The following is a 17581-nucleotide window of genomic DNA, read 5'->3' on the forward strand; positions in this document are numbered from 1 at the left end:
TTAAATCATGATATTTAAATAAGATTTCTTTAAAAACATTCAAGACAATCAAGACAGCTATGATGTATTTCATATCAAATGTGACTAATATGACATTGATCTAATTCATCAAATCTACATGATAGAAATGGATAAGATAATTCTAGATCATAGGCACAGTGAGAGTATTAAACCTTCTTGCCTCAACAAACTTCACCTTCCCTGAATCAACCTTCTGGTGAGTTGAATATTTTCCACTTGTTGAATTAAGCTAATTAAATGTTATAACAAACTATGTTATAATTTGAGCTTGGTGGGAGTAAAAGGTTGACAAAAGAGTTTTATGTGTCATTTGTAGTTTTATCTTCAAATATATTTGACTAAGTATACAGAGTGGCCTCATTTTTGATTGTGTACAGTAAATATGTCCATAGAGTCATAGGAGTAGTATTAGTACACAATATTTATTGGTCTGTAATGGACCTTTGATAGAGGCAGTAGTTTTATTTTCAAATGCCTGAGCTCGATGAAGTGTCTGTAAACGTTTCTGCTACTTACATGTGAACTGTCTGTGTGTGAATTCCTTCCTATTCATTCTCCCCACAGATCTGAGAAATCAACAGGAGAATTTTTTCCATCATGTCTCAAAAATGTGTGATGGAAATCAGTGTAGGATACCTGATAAGCTCCCCCACTACACAATACAAGGTGTTGAAGCAGCTTTACTCTGGCTCACATGGAAAAGTTTTCCAGTGCATGAATTTGAGCAACAATGAAACGGTGGCTATAAAAATGTTCAGCATCCCGGCCCACTTTAGGTCTGCTGAGAAAGAGGAGGCCATCCTAAAAAAAATGAAGGAGCTTCTCTCAGGGAAGTATAACATCGCCCCACTGTATGAATCCTTCACCCACAAGGGACATCACTGCCTCGTGTTTGAGCACCTGGATATAGATCTGCACAAATTCATGCAGAGCAGCCCGAATCTCCGGCTGGAGCAGATCCGCCCCATTCTACAACAGGTTTGTTGTTTAAACTGAAGTTCTTAAACTAACTGCTTTGTCGTGTGAAAGGTCCATTTTGTCTCTAAGATTAGTTTGTTAGAGTTTTTGTCAAATCCAAGTTGTAACTCCCGTCAAAATGCATCTTCCCTCTCAAACTCCAGGTGTTTTTGTTTCAGTAGCAACTAATGAAAGATGTTTGCACTATGTTAAGTTACATAATATCCTTTATAAACTAGAGTGAGACTTGTGGTGGATACATGGAAACCTTCAGTTTCATATTTAGTTTGTACAACCACTCGTGCTCTGTATGTTCGTCTATCTCCAAACTATCTTGTTCCTGTAGTCAACTCTACGACTTTAGAATATCGGACTAATGGTTGTTTCTGTTTCTGCTACCATCATCGAACATGTGTATATGTTGAGGAGATGAACTCTGGAGCTCATGTGTTATTCATGATTTCAGCTGGCGACATCCTTGGAATTCCTGGAAAGTTCAGGGATCATTCATTCAGATTTGACGGCACACAGAATTATGATAGTGGATCACGTCATCCAGCCGCTGAAAGTGAAAATCATAGGTTTTGGCTCAGCCTGCACCACTCCTGAGGAGCAGATAGGTGAGGTCCAGCCGGACTCGTTTTACAGGTAAGTAACTGACCGCACATCTGTATTCTTGGGACAGCTGTGTTTGCTCTAATAAATTATATTGAATGTGTTTCTCTTCTTCTTCTAAGATTTCCTGGGATTCTGAGGGACGCTCCTTTGGACGAGGCCATCGACGTCTGGTCTCTAGGCTGCATTATTGGCCAGCTGTATATGGGCATTCCGTTGTTCACGGCCTGGAATGAGGATGAGTTGGTCATTATCACACATGCTGCAATGAAAACACTACATACACACTGTGACTCTTTTGTTCTTTTAAATCCACACACTTGTTTAAATAGTGAGAGAGTTTCCAGTAGAAGTTCAATGATTTCTACTATTTTATTAATGAAACAAACTAGAGACACTTCTTCCGTAATAGAAAAGCACCTGATGATCCTGAGCAACAATGAGTAGTTAGCAAACTTGATGTGAGCTAACTCTCACAACGTTGTGTTTTCTTCTCAGCTTAAGCAAATGCGTAAAACTTGGAGGCCACGGCAGCATAAACAATTCCCTTCAGGCTGGTTCTGGCCAAAGTTCTAGATTTCAAGATAATTCATGGTAAGAAAGTTTCCCATCACTGGGCTGTGTTTATAGCTGCCTAGTTAGGTGTCTTTCCTTCGGTCTGTGTTTCGTTCCCTTGTGCCATCCACTGCCTTCGGAGCAAACTATCTATTCTAGTTCGATCAACAGCCTGGATGAATTGATAACAGCACAAGATATCTTTAACAAACAGTGTTTTTCCTCATCTTGTTACAGATGACTCTTCCTGAAATACAGGACCTGGAGTGCTTTCTGGACCTCCTGACTGACATGCTAAAGATGAACCCGTCTGAAAGGATTAACCCCAGGCAAATTCTCGAGAGTCAGTTCATGACGATGAGCCACTTTAAGGGTCGATTCCAAAACAGCTCCTAGTAAGTGTGTGCCGAGAGGCTCTGTGTACGTCTGTGCTGATAGATATAGGCCAAACATATATGAGATATAAGGAGATTAAGGTGTTTGGCTAAGATGTTTCATTTTGTCTTCCAGGGCGAATAGGTCTCAGGACATGATGGACATCCGCCAGGATCAGAGCTCTGACGGTGGACACGGTAAATTTGGTAAATATTCTTGTGTTTTGCGCAGACTTCCATCGGAAGGCCCAGTAATCCCACAGAAGAAGCGAAAGAGGGATGATCCCACAGGCGATGGCAACCCGTCTAAAAAGAAGACAAACGTGAGCTTCACAGAAGAGCTGACCCTTACCGGGTGCCTAACCCGAGGGAGTAAGAGGCGCGCAGAGGAGGCGCCAGTGTTGGACGAAAGCTGCCCACTGAGGAAAAAGAGGGCATGCAGGAGATGGAAAACGGCCAAGAACCTAACTTGTGTTTTACCTGGTCTTTTTAATTGATTTACTGAAATGTGCCCTGATTAACTTTTTCCAAAGTGTTGTAATGTGAATTAAAACATGAAATAAATCACCTCTCTAAAGAGTCATGTTTAAATGTCTGTCGTAATCATAAAGGGAGCATGGAGCTCTTTAGAGGCTGCAGACACATTCACCTCCATGTTTGGTTCCTGTTCATCTCCACTAAGGTGAAAAGATGCTAATGTGGGAAATATATGAGAATCAGCGGCTTGAGCTCTCGGCCACTGTACAATATATATTTTTTTATTTTTGTACTTCTTGAACCAGGCTGTTTGAGCTCTTTCTCAAAAACAAACCAGCCTGTAGAGTTGCCATCATGCCAAATATGCGCAAATCATTTAAAATACGTCAGGGAGGGCGGTTAGTAGCAGGCCCTTTTATATATGTATATAGCGTCCGAATGCAAGCGCATCACACATTCATAAAACGAGCCTCTCCCACTTCCTGGTCGAGCTGGGGGAAGAGGAAGCAGCCCCCTCTGATCAGGCCACATGAGGCCGACCTGCAGTCCACCAGACCTCAGAGGCTGCTGCCAGTGCGGCTCCAACCTGCCTCTTCCCCTATGTCGGTGCTTCCACTTCGACAGCATCTTCAGAGTGTCCTCCTTCTATTTCAATTATATCTACTGTAACATCTGGGAGCGGGAGGGTCAGCTCTACCAGGATGATGCTACACAACAAGGACACTGGCAGAGGGATGAACCATAGGTTGAAATCCAACTCAGCGATCCTAGCTGCTACATAACGAAGGTCACGTTTACTGGTCCTATAACACAACTGGGTGGCAGAGTAGAGATTTTGGTGGGAACTCAAGTTTGTGTGTGTGTGTAATGTGAATAAGAAGGAAGGATTAAAGACAAGAAGGAAGTTAGTAAGGACTAAATAGAAAGAAAGACTCACTGTCTCAAATAAGATTGAATCAGATTCAATGTAATCAAGTACACATACTTTCCAGAGTTTTGCCCCTGAATCATTTAACTTCATATTTCTGTCACAGTCTGAATGTTCCTCATCTTATACTTTGAATAAACTTCCAGAAACTTCAGTAAATTCACAAAAATCAAAACCAGTCTCTCTCAACCGAACATCTGGAACACACACGAACACACACACACACGCACACACACACCGTCACACACATACGGCCAGAATAACATGAGGAGTGAACTGGCAGAGGAGTTGCATTAACGACAGAAGGAAGATCTTTTTTTTTCAAGAGCACAAATGGCTAGAGAGCAGAGGAGAGTGGAGAGTGATGGAGACGTGGCCGTGAGCCTTAGCTTGTTTTGTTGTGCGTTTGTGCGAGTGTTTGTGTGTCGGATGTGGTTGGGATGGGGGAACGTTACGGACTGTGAATCATAAATAACAGCAGCCTGTAAGACACTAATGAATAACACGGGGAATATGTCAGCTCATCGTTTGCCTCCCTCCTGTCTCATCCACTCTTCACACCTCTCTCTTTCTCCCTGTCTTCTGTCTCTCTCTTCCTTCTTGATTGAGAAACACCTGTTATGGGCTCCTAGTTAGCTATCCCTTGTTCACCCAACAGAAACCAATAGAATGCCGGGTGCAGTGTTTGACAAAAGAGATTGTCCTGTCTTCGTGAGAAGCCCCTACGTGTACATGATAGTTTGGTCCATCTCCAATTCACTAACATGGAGGGGGCCATGTTTGTGACCTACACTGCAGCCAACCACCTGGTGGGACGGGCCACTTTGAATTCATTTAGTCTTCACTCTCATGGAGCTGACATCTTTACATACAGAATATGCTATGGAGGCTCTGGAGCCATTTAAAGACACGTTTTACAGAAATGAGTAGCTAAAGTAATGTGAATGAGGAATTTAACTAATTACTTTAATTAGTGAGGAATCAGGAAAATAATGTAATGACTTTTTTCAGTGAGGAATGTCTCGGGTACTTTTTTCAAGTAACACTCCCAACACTGAATTATTGCATGAAAGGGTATTTCATTATGAAACAGAGGGATGAGTGACTGATACGCTGAGTATTAGGTTCCATTTACACAGATAGGGATCCTGCTCCTAAGCCAATGGGGTTCATTAACTTCCCTCATGGTGAGGATGATGGATGTTGGCCTATATAACACATGAACAAATGGAGCAGCATAATACCAAACTGGGTTCTCTTCTGTTTCTTCATGTCTTCCAATAAGCTGCTCTGTATTTCTACTTCTCTCTATTTTCCCGCCTGTATTCATTTAGCGCCTTTTGTCAGTCTCACATTCTCCCCTTTTTACTGTCTCTCTCATTATCCATGTCCTGTTCATGGCCTCTTTAAAATCTCTTTTTTTATTGAGGTTAACTTCTCATTGCTCCTTGTCTCTGACTCTCTCTTTTCTGTCCCTGTCCTCACAGACACACACACGGTCACACCTCGTCTCTTTATGAAATACCTACATATGTGTTTGTGATTCCAGCAACGAGGTGATGAATGGCTTGTTTATTTTGTCTGTGTGACTCTATCTTTTCCCCTCGTCCTAATTAGAGTTATTTCTGCTGATTTAGCTCAGCCCCACCTGTAGCTCTGTTTATACAGCTGAATTTCACAGTACAATTCTTGCTGAAGCCCGTTAAGCTGATGCTCTACTGTAGTTTGATGAATGTCTCCTAACTTGTGTTTTGATGGGGAATGGATGAATATTTCTGTGAAGTGTGGACGAGCCTGGAATATTAACCGAGCTCCATGTGAGTGTGTGCCTAAAAATGCAAGCGTGTGCTAAACTTCACGAGTGTTTGTGTGCGAGTTCGCTTTGTTGTCCTAATTATTTCTCCCAGAAATGCTTACAATCTCTTTAGATTGTTGAGGTGATGCTTTTCTTTAGTACTTCACCTAGGTTTTGGGGAAGTTTTGGGAACTCATTAGAAATTGAGACAACCATGTGCCACACATCAGAGCAAGCTGACATGAGCGTGTTTAAAGGGAGTAACTCCAAAGCTCCTAATTAAAGGGTCTTTGTTAAGGATCCCATACTGTAGAACGTGGGGTTCCTATGTCTTTTTATGCCACTGTGCCAGCCACAGCCAGTGGTCAGAGGCATTAGGTTTTAAGGATGGAAACACCCAATTCCCACAGAAAACCTATTTCTGGATGTCACCATTCTTCATTCAAAAGTGAAAACATTACATATCTTCATATTGCAAAGTGTGATCACTCCTACAAGACTGTACCGAACTTGTAGTACTGACACATCATGAGAAGTTTCTTCTTCTTCGGCTCTCGTCTTCATCAGTGTTTGCTATGGCTATTTAACACATTGTCAGATTACCATTACATTATATTTCATTTAGCTGACGCTTCTATCCAAAGTTACCTACAATAAGTGAATTCAACCGTGAGGGTAAGAACCCAGAACAACAAGAAGCAAGCAGGTAACGCTTTCTTCATGAAAGCCAAACTACAAAGTGCTATATCTAAGTAACATATAAGTGCTACTAAATATAGTTATTGTTATCCAAGGTGTAATTGGAAGAGATGTGTCTTTAGTCTACGGCGGAAGATGTGTAGACTTTCTGCTCTCCTGATGTCAATGGGGAGCTTGTTTCACCATTTAGGAGCCAGGACAGCAAACAGTCGTGATTTTGTTGAGTGGTTGGCTGGCAGTGAACGAGCAGCTAACCGATTGGCCAATGCAGAGCAAAGTGGGTGGGCTAGGGTGTAAGGTTGGACCATTGTCCTGGTCCCGATCCGCAGCACGGTACGCGGGTACTAGTGTTTTGAAACGATTGCCGGCAGCCACTGGTAACCAGTGAAAGGAGTGGAGGGGTGGTGTAGTGTGAGAAAACTTAGGTTGGTTGAAGACCAGTTGAGCTGCTGCATTCTGGATGAGCTGCAGAGGTCGGACGGCACTAGCAGGCAGATCAGCCAGGAGGGAGTTGCAGTAGTTCAGGTGTGAGATGACCAGAGCCTGGACCAGAACCTGCCGCTCCTTCTGAGTGAGAAGGGGAAGTATTCTCCTGCTGTTGTGCAGCATGTATCTACAGAAGCGTACAAACTCTTCACAGAGGCCGGCAACAAAGGACATTAACGCAGCTGTGCGTTAAACACAACACCATGTTTCTAGCTCCTTGACTGAATTGTAGTTCAACATAGAAAGACATGTTGTGTCCCACTCTGTGAAAGCATGCTTACAAGCTTCTGTGCGGGACACAGAATATTGTGTAAAGGCCGTAGACGCACTTAAGGCCAAGCATTCGTCAAAGAAACTTTCCTTGCCGCTGTCATTAAAGCTCCATATAAAAGCACAAGCTGTTTAAAAAAGAAATCCTTCTAAGGAAGAAAGGGAGAATGTCAGCACATAATTAAGTTGGATGAAAGCAGGGGAATTAGAGGCTTTTTCCACTTTAAACACAAACGACTCAATCAGAACCTTGAGCTAAATGAGCGACAGACGGCTACATGATCATAGGGAAGATAAACATCCCTCTCCTCGCCTCCATCCTTTCTGCTTTGTCACTTTTCCTCGTGCCTTAACTATCTGTCTTACCTGCTGTACATGTCTTTCTCTCCACCTCCCTGGGTGTTCTTTTCTCTCACCTTCTTTGTCTAACCCTCGTCGTTATGTTTGTACAGCCTGTGAACATCATCTCTTGTTCATTTAGATTTATGCACAAGCATCCCTTCCGCCTACATTCCCCCTCCTCGCCCCACTGATTCGCTGTCCTATTTCCACATCTTTAACTGCATTTTAAATGTTCTCCTCTCGCTCGCATCACTTTCTCCCTCGCCTAACTTGCGCCCGTACGCCCCCTCTCAGGTCCTTGAATGCACCACCCACAGCTCCACAGCATACCAAGTTTCAAGCTGGGCCCTGATGCACAAGCTCTCATTGATTCGGAATATGAAATCCATCATAAGTGACATTTGATCTGTTTCATCATGTGCGCCCCCAGAGAACGGCAGCCCTGCTAGCGTTAGCCACACTCAGAACCAATATGACATTGTTTACCCCAGTGGCTCCTGCTAATAACCGTATGCAGCTCGCTTTAGGCTGCTGCTGTAGCAGGTATAGGTGTTACTGCGTAGGTCAGGTTATTTTTCTGTGCTGAGTTCTAGATTAGAAAAACAACAGTCATGCGAGAGTTCCCCCTCTTTCAAGTCTGAAAGTATTGCAGAAGGAAAATTCTATACCCGCAAACATTAGAGACTCAGGAAGCTTTGCAGTATTTACAACCGGACTCAACTCCGGCTAAAGTCAACACAAATCTGTCTCCACTCTATTTACTGGATTTATATGTATTGGGTGCCTTAATGTAATGTAAAGTTCAGTTTGGCCTGGATATGGTGTCGGGGGCATGGCATCAAGTCAGTTGAGCCTTTTCAGTTTGATCAGCAAAATCTACAAGAAGGATTTAATTTTTTCTAATGAACCAAACAATTGGCACTGATTTGGCTCCATAAGCTAACTGCCCATGTTTACCATACACGTATGAGAGCAGTATTGAACTTCTCATTTAACTCTTGTCAAAACAGTGAATAAGCAACGTTGAACTATTGCATCTACAGAAATTGAAAGTGACAGAAGTTTGTATTTTCTTTTTTATTCAACTGATTTATTCCTTTTCTAGTTCCCCCTGTGATTCCAAGTATCAGATCAAGGCTGTGTATTGATTATGAGCTTTTGTCTCGGCATGGCAGTCACACATGACTGCATCATACTGCTTTGTCCCAATGCTCATTAAAGTTACATACACACACAGCAGTGTACTGAAAATATATGTCCCTGCGAACACTATCCAATATAGACCAAAGTAGAATGAGGGGTGAGACATAGAAATTCCAGGGTTAATGACTAACCCTATTTGCAGTCCTCAGGGGGGTTTCAGGAGGAGAGAGTGGGATGCAGGTGATGGATCGAGGGAGGAGGATGATGAGGGAGCTGTAGAGATGAGGTTCAGAGGATTCTTCTTTCGTATGAGAGAAAGATGCAGCTCTCTCAATGAAAAGGCAGACTGTTTTCTAGGATTTTATTTCTGTATTTCCATTCGTCTGCAACGGGAGTTGACTCTCTTCCAGCTTGTTTCTCTGATTACATCCCCAAGTCAGGCAGGGTGTGTGTATGTGAGTGAGGGGGAGTACGTGGAAGTGATGACACACAAAAGGGAGGGGGGGGGACTCCACACATGAACTACAGAGAGGAAGAGGAAGATGGCTGTGTTCCAGTTGAACCCGCATGATGAAAGCCCACAGGTGCAGTTTTCCCGCTGACTCCACCACAGCACATTGGAGCAGCATGCATGTTTCCCTGTGTGCGACAACATATCAGTGTGTGTGTGTGTGTGTGTGTTTTTTACGAGAGCCTGTTTGCCCACCAACTTCAGTTCAGACCGGAGGGAAGTCATGAGACTGCTAATTAGCGGCACAGAGGAGAGCAGCCCCAGCGGCCAATCAAATCTGCTTTTGAAACCGGCTCCCCCCGAGACGTCATGGAAACGGGGCGAGTGAGTAACCAAGGTGATGAGATATGATGTCATCCATTGAGGGGTACACATTACTGTCATCTTAATTAATGAGATGAAAGAGAGATTTTACATTTTTTTGTGCATTCAAACGCAAGCGCGTCGCTCGGTTTCCCTGACGGTGGTCGGCTCCTCTCGTCCCTGCAGTTTTCTCATTTACTGTTTTCATGTTGGGAAAAAGTTGAGGAAGGAGCTTGGAGAGGGACAAGGTCATTCAGAGTGCATGTTCTAGATGAATGATTTTTTTCACTCATGCAGCTTAGTGAATTTGGTGTAAATTCAAACACACTCCACACTGATGCTATAGTGGTTGCAGGTGCCACATACAAATGAAAAGCAGCAATATACAAAAACTTGATCTGATAACTAGTGTTTCATTTCCTTTCTGTAAAGCTGCAGGGGAGAAAGAGAATGTGAGAGTTTTAATGAGTTTTAGTGCATTTTAATTCAAGAACCCTCCCTCCAGTCCCACCCAAGGCACGTGACCAACTATTGTAACCATAGCATATATATATATTAAAATTTGTCCTGCCACAGTTTCATAATGAACCAAACATTTGATCAAATTAAGAGATCACTAATGTCTATTTGCTGCCTGCTCACTTTCTCGCGTGCACTATTGTACATAAAGGTGTTAGCTTCCACGAAGACAGAGCAAACCTCATAGTCTCAGATGCAGTTGTGCACAAATACACACCCTAAAAAATGTGACCAATGGTTACTCAAAAAAATTGTGGCAACAAAGTGACAAGTGATATAATTGAGTAGATTTTAATTACTACAACTTTGATTAAAAAGTATTGAATAATTTAACTACATTTAAACATAAAAAATGATTTATATTTACTGAATTTCCAGTGGAAATGTATTTATATTAACTGAAAATTTGCTGTAAATTGATTTATATTTACTGAAAATCTGCTGTAAAATGTTTTACATTTACTGAATATTCGGTGGAAATTGATACATTCTTACTGATAATCTGCTGTAAATTTATTTATATTTACTTAAAATCTTCTGTAAGTTGATTAATATTTACTGAAAATCTGTTGGAAATTGATCAACATTTACTGAATATTCGGTGGAAATTGATTCATTTTTACTGAAAATCTGGTGTAAATGTATTTATATTAACTTAAAATCTGCTGTAAATTGATTAATATTTACTGAAAATCTGGTGTAAATGTATTTATATTTACTGAATAAACTGTGAAAATGTATTAATTTTTACTGAAAATCTGGTGTAAATTTATTTATATTTACTGAATATTTCGTGAATTTTTATTTATATTTACTGAATAAAATTTGTATAACCTTACTAAATATCGGGATATAAATGATTTGGATTCACTTAATATAAACTATATCAACTAATTTTAGCATATTGTTCAACACAATTACACTGGTATTCTTCTTTATATCTACGTAAATTTAATTCAAGTATTAAATTGCTTCACAATACTTTAAATCAATATATTCAATAATATTGGATGTCACTTTGTTGCCATAATTTGTCTGTCTAATCCATTCAATTCCATTACTTATGATGGCACAATTTACTTCAGTAGGATTAACAGATCACCATGCATAACAAGAACAGCAGATAAAAAACATTTATTTGTGCAACTTTGCTTAAACATGTTCATTCAACATTTTTTAAGTGCAAATGCAAAAATACAATAAAATCTAGAGAAAAACATTATGCAAAACATGTATATGTACAATAGGGATACAATTTATACCGCTAATCTGGGATAAGGTCTTGGATACTTTTTCACTGCAAAAATTGGACTCACTTAAAATTTCTCAGTAAAAAAATTCTAATTTGTATCCCTAGTGTTCACAGTGGACAAAGTTTAAGAACAGTTGCATGGTAAAAAACATAATGCCCCTCCCCTCAAATGAATATGGTTGGGTAAGGACAATCTCTCAACACAGAAACTGTGGGATTTAACAAAGCCTTGAAGCAAAACATAACAAGTAACGTTAAACTTGAATAGGGACCCATTCAAATGAAAGGAGATTTGTTTTGTCAATGTCTAAACTGTTGATGTTTTGCCATTGACCTAAAAAACTTCCCTCCATTTTGAAATGGTCCCTTTTCTTCAAGTTTCTCTAGGATAAGGTCTTGGATACTTTTTTCACTGCTGAAATTGGACTCACTTAAAATTTCTCAGTAAAAATTTAAAATTTGCATCCCTAGTGTGCACAGTGGACAAAGTTTAAGAACAGTTGCATGGTAAAAAAACATAATGCCCCTCCCCTCAAATGAATATGGTTGGGTAAGGACAATCCCTCAACACAGAAACTGTGGGATTTAACAAAGCCTTGAAGCAAAACATAACAAGTAACGTTAAACTTGAATAGGGACCCTTTCAAATGAAAGGAGATTTGTTTTGTCAATGTCAAAACTTTTGCTGTTTTGCCATTGACCTAACAAACTTCCCTTCATTTTGAAAGGGTCCCTCTTCTTCAAGTTTCTCTAGGATAAGGTCTTGGATACTTTTTCACTGGTAAAATTTCTCAGTAAAAAATTTCAAATTTGCATCCCTAGTGTGCACAGTGGACAAAGTGTAAGAACTGTTGCATCGTAAAAAACATAATGCCCCTCCCCTCAAATGAATATGGTTGAGTAAGGACAATCTCTCAACACAGAAACTGTAAGATTTAACAAAGCTTTGAAGCAAAACATAAAAAGAAGTTAAAAAACATTAAACTTGAAGAGGGACCCTTTCAAATGAAAGGAGAAACTGTTGATGTTTTGCCATTGACCTAACAAACTTCCCTTCATTTTTTATCTAGTAGCTTGTTCTTGAGGCTGTTCACTTTTGGGGACAGCTTTGAACAATCCAGTTCCAGGAAGAGTTTCTGGAAGGCTTCGAAACTGTACCTGAGCTCCTTAGGATAGGCAAGATTCACTGCATATGTCAGTCCAACGAGCATGGAGCAAGCCCTTGGAAAATTTGTCAGTCCAATCAGAACTGTTACGCTTTCCACCACAATTCCAACTTTTTCGACACCCTCTGACGTTATAATCTTGAAGATCTTCATCTTTTGGTCAGCAAGATCCTGCGACACACTGTCTTCATCAGCATCCTGAAAGAGCAAAAATATTGTTTCTCAGACTATACAGCCAAATGTGAATGTCCTAATTGAACATCTCCCCAAGTGCATCAAACCCTTTGGACAATAAAATCTATTGAAATGGGCTGTCAAAGCCTATTTAACCATTTATAAAAAAAAAATCTGAGATCATGTTATTGCAAAAGTATATTGCCATCCCAGATAACTTTAAAAGGATTAAACCAGCTGACCAACAAATTATACAAATTCAATGACACCAGAGATGATGATCTGAACTGTAGATATTTGTAAATTCAATTCTAAAATGAAATCAATGGATACGCATGTTTTGATATTTATCTTATTTTACATTGACTTACAAAGGTTGGTCACATGTCAACCAATCTTTATAAAGCACTGTTAGCTCATTATTGATTCTTGAAGTCGACCACAGCAACTGAATCAACCCTGCTCCTTCTGTATCTCTATAAAGGTCTCTCTCAACTGCTTTGTGAATAGTTCTTAGGAAGAAACTCCTAGCTAGGAACGTTTAGGGCTACATTATAAAGACAATAAGTTACTGATAACTTTTGAATTCTGCCAGCTGGTGAAACAGATGGATGGGGAGGATTTAGTACTTTAAAATTCCCTAATGGAAAACAAATGTACAATGCACAATGATTACCTGCATGACTTCACAAACCTTAGTAGCTTGCAAAGAATTACTGGGAGTTACTTATGATTGTATTTTGACCTTCCCAAGACATACAAAGGGGGAGAGATGAAAGAAATAGTGATCACCATCTTTATATTTGATGTGTTCTTCAACTTACATCATACTCTTTTAAGATTTGATCTGTTGATTCCCCGAGGTAAACAATCAAACAACGAATGACAACATCTCTGGATACGTTGATGCTAGGATTGCTTGGAGCCTGAAATGACAAAAATAAACACTATTCAAGTTCATGGTTTAAGAATCATAGTCAACATTTTAGAGCTTGCTTTTTTTATGGATTAAACAAACATGACATAAAATGTTATTCAGTGAGCTTTAGATATGTTGGCAGGCAAATTGTGTCACCTTTGGACAGAGCCAGACTGTTTCCCCCCCTTTTCTGGTTTAAGCTGGTGTTGTGAACCAGATAAGACACAGGAGGGACATACAGTCTAGATGTAAACACACATATGTAGCACTTTATTTGTGAATGATCACAGCAGACCGTCTTTCCCTGACCCCCACATGAATCTAAATGGACTACAAAGGATTAGAAACAACTTTTAGATCAATGCAGCTCAATAGAGCACCACACACCTCTGACCTAATTAATCAACATATAATTGAATGTACATTTTTCCAACAATGTCAACAACAACTGATTATAAACTTGAAAAATTCAGTATCTAATAAAGTTGCCGTTGATTGTATACTTCAAAAGGTATGCAGTTATTTAATATTCTTATTGTAGAGAATCCCAGACAAACATTTCCTCCTGTAGATTTAAGTAATACGCAAATGAAACCAGCAGTTTAATCTCAAAATGCCTAAAATAGAATATCAGCAAATATTATACTAATTGAAGGATACCTTGAGTAGAATAGCCTGCAACCTCAACCCCATGGTTCCTCCCTTGGACTGGAAGAGGTTCAGAAGCTTGGGAGTATATTCATCCAGCTTGGACATGAACTTTGATTCCAGGTGCACCCTTGTGATTCTTTGAAACTCGTCCTCAATCTAGAAGACAAATTATGAAACCAGCTTTAAAGCCTAAAATATTACAAGTGTACATATTATTCTTCAACATTTTTAAAAGCAAGAAGCCACCTAACACAAAACATACATTTTGTATGTAAGAGCTAAATATGCAAAACCAACAGACCTTGGGGCTAGCTTGCTTTCCTCAGCACGGCGCTGAAACTTGGCATGCATCTGGGGGAGTAACGTGTATTCAACGGGACAGGCTCCCTCTCTCTCGCACGCCCACTCACACAGCAGAAACCTCCGGTGAAGGGAGCTACGTGGCTAATGAAATGTGTGCGTTAGCTTAGCTTCCCGGCCAACTATTTCTCAAACTCCGCAGAAACTAAATAAAATTCACCAAGCCCGCCTGTACTGTTTCATTAACCACCCACACTGACGTCGGGTATTGTTGAACCCTTAGTTCGCCGACTTAGATGCGAAAATAGTCCTTGGTTTTTCACACTGGCCTGCTCTACCGAGGCGAGCTAATGCTACTTAGCATCAGCTAGCTTCTCACTCATTCATTTAAATGCCAATATATAATGACAAGAATACCACTGGGATCAAATATAACTAGCAGAAAACACAAGGCAAGCCAGCAAGAGTATTTACACATTAAGCAGCAGCAGGTAACAGCAGCTAACTTATCATGTTACACTATTTTAATTTTAAACTTAAATTATGAGTCTGAAGTATATAAGTTAGCATGCTGGCTAAACCTCCATATAGAGTGATACATCACTTACCTCAGATGCAGATGAAAGAGGCTGAGCTGAGTTGAAGCCAAGTGGTCAAAATGCCAGCAGCCAATCAGAGTTCTCCTGTCGAAGGTGTCGAATCAGATCCATCAGACCAGGTGCTCCAACACACACTGAATCATGTGCTCACCTCTCTCTCTCTCTCTCTCTCATGCTCCTCTGATGTTTTTAATCACTCAAACTTAGAACTGATCTCAAACAAAGAAAGTAAACATCAGTCCTGTTCTTTTCCTAATAAATTGTGATAAGTGATGGTGTATATTGTACAAGTATGAAGTAAGCGCAGGTGAGAGGGGGAGTGAGGAGGGAACACACTCCGACAGAGACTCTGACGCAGACAGAAGTGGCATCGATGCAGAGTCGTCCACGAAATTCACACAATGACAAGTACGCCTGCATAGGTCACGTGTCCCCAGCCTCATGACTCTTGAAATTTGTACATAACTTTTCATAAGAAATCTTACGAACCGTTTCATTAGACCATGTTGCACCTCTACATGTTTGATAACTCAATACCGCAAAACAATTTTTAACTGCTGCAGCAACTTGGTTACACATCACAAATAATTGAAAAGAAAACGGCAGTCCCTGTAATATGCGGCAGATCACAACTGATGTGGCTCAAAATGCCTTTGGCGGAAGTGTAACATTATTAAAACCTAAGGCCTCACAATGAGTAAAATTGATCAAATATCTGGAACTTTTGACTTTCCTAAAAATTACAATTAAATTCTACTAAGCAATTCAGAGCTGATTTTACTCTGTCACAAATTAGTAAAATTCAATTAATAAAAAAATCTTATTTGTTGAATTCAGCTCACTTTGATTCAAAACTGCACAGTCATTTTTATTATATAAAGGTTACTATTATTTATTTATTAAATATTAATTAACCCCAGTCCCACTTTTTAGAGTGCAAGTGTGAGCTCAGACTTTCATAAATATCAGGTCAAACACTTGGTCAGATACTCCCTCTAGCACTGATTGGTGGAATGAGAGCTCTGGTTTCTTTTCAATAGCCTTAATGAGCTGGAGCAGGGGAAGCCATATTTGTCAGATTTTACCTGCCACATGTACTACTGTCGGATCATAAAGACAGTTTTAGTAAATACGATTAGTTATTAGTTATTATTGTAAATGTTCTCCACTGCACCTGTAAACGAATGATGACAGCTACAACAGCGCCTTGCTTGTGGGTTGCCTGATCCACTGAGTAAAACAAACAGTCTGTTGGTAATAGAATTCTTGTCTATAATTTAGCAGGAGTTGAATTGCAAAACCAATTTAGAGCGGGAAGAGATATGGTGTAGCATCTACCTCATAGGGATGGTTATACAATACAAGGGAAACAAATGTTCGAGTGACGGAAACATGGTTATATTCTTAGAATGAGTGTGGACAAGCAAAGGCAAAGAAAGATGGCAACGCTGCAGTGAAATAGACCGATACACGCCATCACTCTTCATTTGAACATTGATTGAGGTGTGTGTGTGTGTGTGTGTTTGTGGTCATGCATGTGTGTCAGTGTGCGGTTAGCATTTGCATTAACATGCGAGGAGTCAGGAGAATAGATCATTTCTCGACCCAGGATTAGTGTTCGATTTGCACTCTATCTATTATTCATCTGCCTATCCATCTGTCCCCGATACACAATTACAAAGGTCAACACGCCCTCATAGGCACTGTACCACACACACACACTCTCACTCTAAGTCATCAATAAGCATTAATGCATATCTGTACATTGTGTCCTAGGAGGGCATTTAACAGGCAGAAGTACAATATTGGAGAGGAGAGGCAGTGAGTCCTGATCCCTTCAATTAGCTGGACGCTGCACAGGTCCAAGTAACTTCAACTCTATCGAGGCAAATGACGTATGATCAGTTCTTTTTCCCCTTCAGTCTATTACATGGGACGGATGGGATCCTATATGTGACGCTCTGATGCTTCCTAGGTCATCTGTGCGCTTATTCTGCAATTGTGGGAAAATAGGCTTTTTCTCCTTCCTGCAGAAAGTCAGAGGAGAAGATCAATACCAGTCATGTCAGCAGCATGTAACACCCTGCGATACAACTGCCATTTTTAAGGCAATGGATATCAATCTTCTCGACTGAAATAAGTGTGGTCATTTTCCAAAGCGTCGGATTATTCCACGCGGTTTTCCATGTTTCTTTTAGCCGCCTCTGGGTTGAGACGTATGGAGGCCACAGTGGAAATAATTAAGAGGAGCTCTGATCGCATTTTAAGAACAAATTCACGAGGCTCATCCACCTACTCAGCACGGAGACCTATTTGGGGAGAGCGAGCGCAAACAGAAATCCATGGAAAATGCAAGTGATGAGATGGATGACATGCATGGCAGCATGCGATAAGGAGCATTCATTCTCTGAACAGGCTCATCCCAGATTCCATTGCGCTACATTTGAACCACATGCTGAGAAAAGCAGATTCTGCTGCGCACTGCTGAATCCCAGACGTATATACAGGGTAAATCTGTACATATA

At 40.4% G+C, this 17581-nt stretch overlaps 1 long non-coding RNA gene across 2 annotated transcripts; it reads right to left on the bottom strand.

Moving 5' to 3' along the window:
• Positions 1-12542: 12542 nt before the first annotated feature.
• On the bottom strand, positions 12543-15846 carry LOC133952433 (uncharacterized). Of its 2 annotated transcripts, XR_009920550.1 has the most exons (5): positions 15066-15846; positions 14459-14601; positions 14167-14313; positions 13412-13513; positions 12543-12611 (listed from the first exon to the last, which is right to left on the bottom strand). It is a non-coding gene; the product is annotated as an uncharacterized LOC133952433 (long non-coding RNA). The 2 variants fall into 2 exon arrangements; XR_009920549.1 differs by lacking the exon at positions 15066-15846 and having other exon boundaries at positions 14459-15053.
• Between the last annotated feature and the right edge of the window lie 1735 nt (positions 15847-17581).

The sequence above is a fragment of the Platichthys flesus genome, chromosome 4 (assembly GCF_949316205.1).
Source record: "Platichthys flesus chromosome 4, fPlaFle2.1, whole genome shotgun sequence".
Lineage (NCBI taxonomy): Eukaryota > Metazoa > Chordata > Actinopteri > Pleuronectiformes > Pleuronectidae > Platichthys > Platichthys flesus.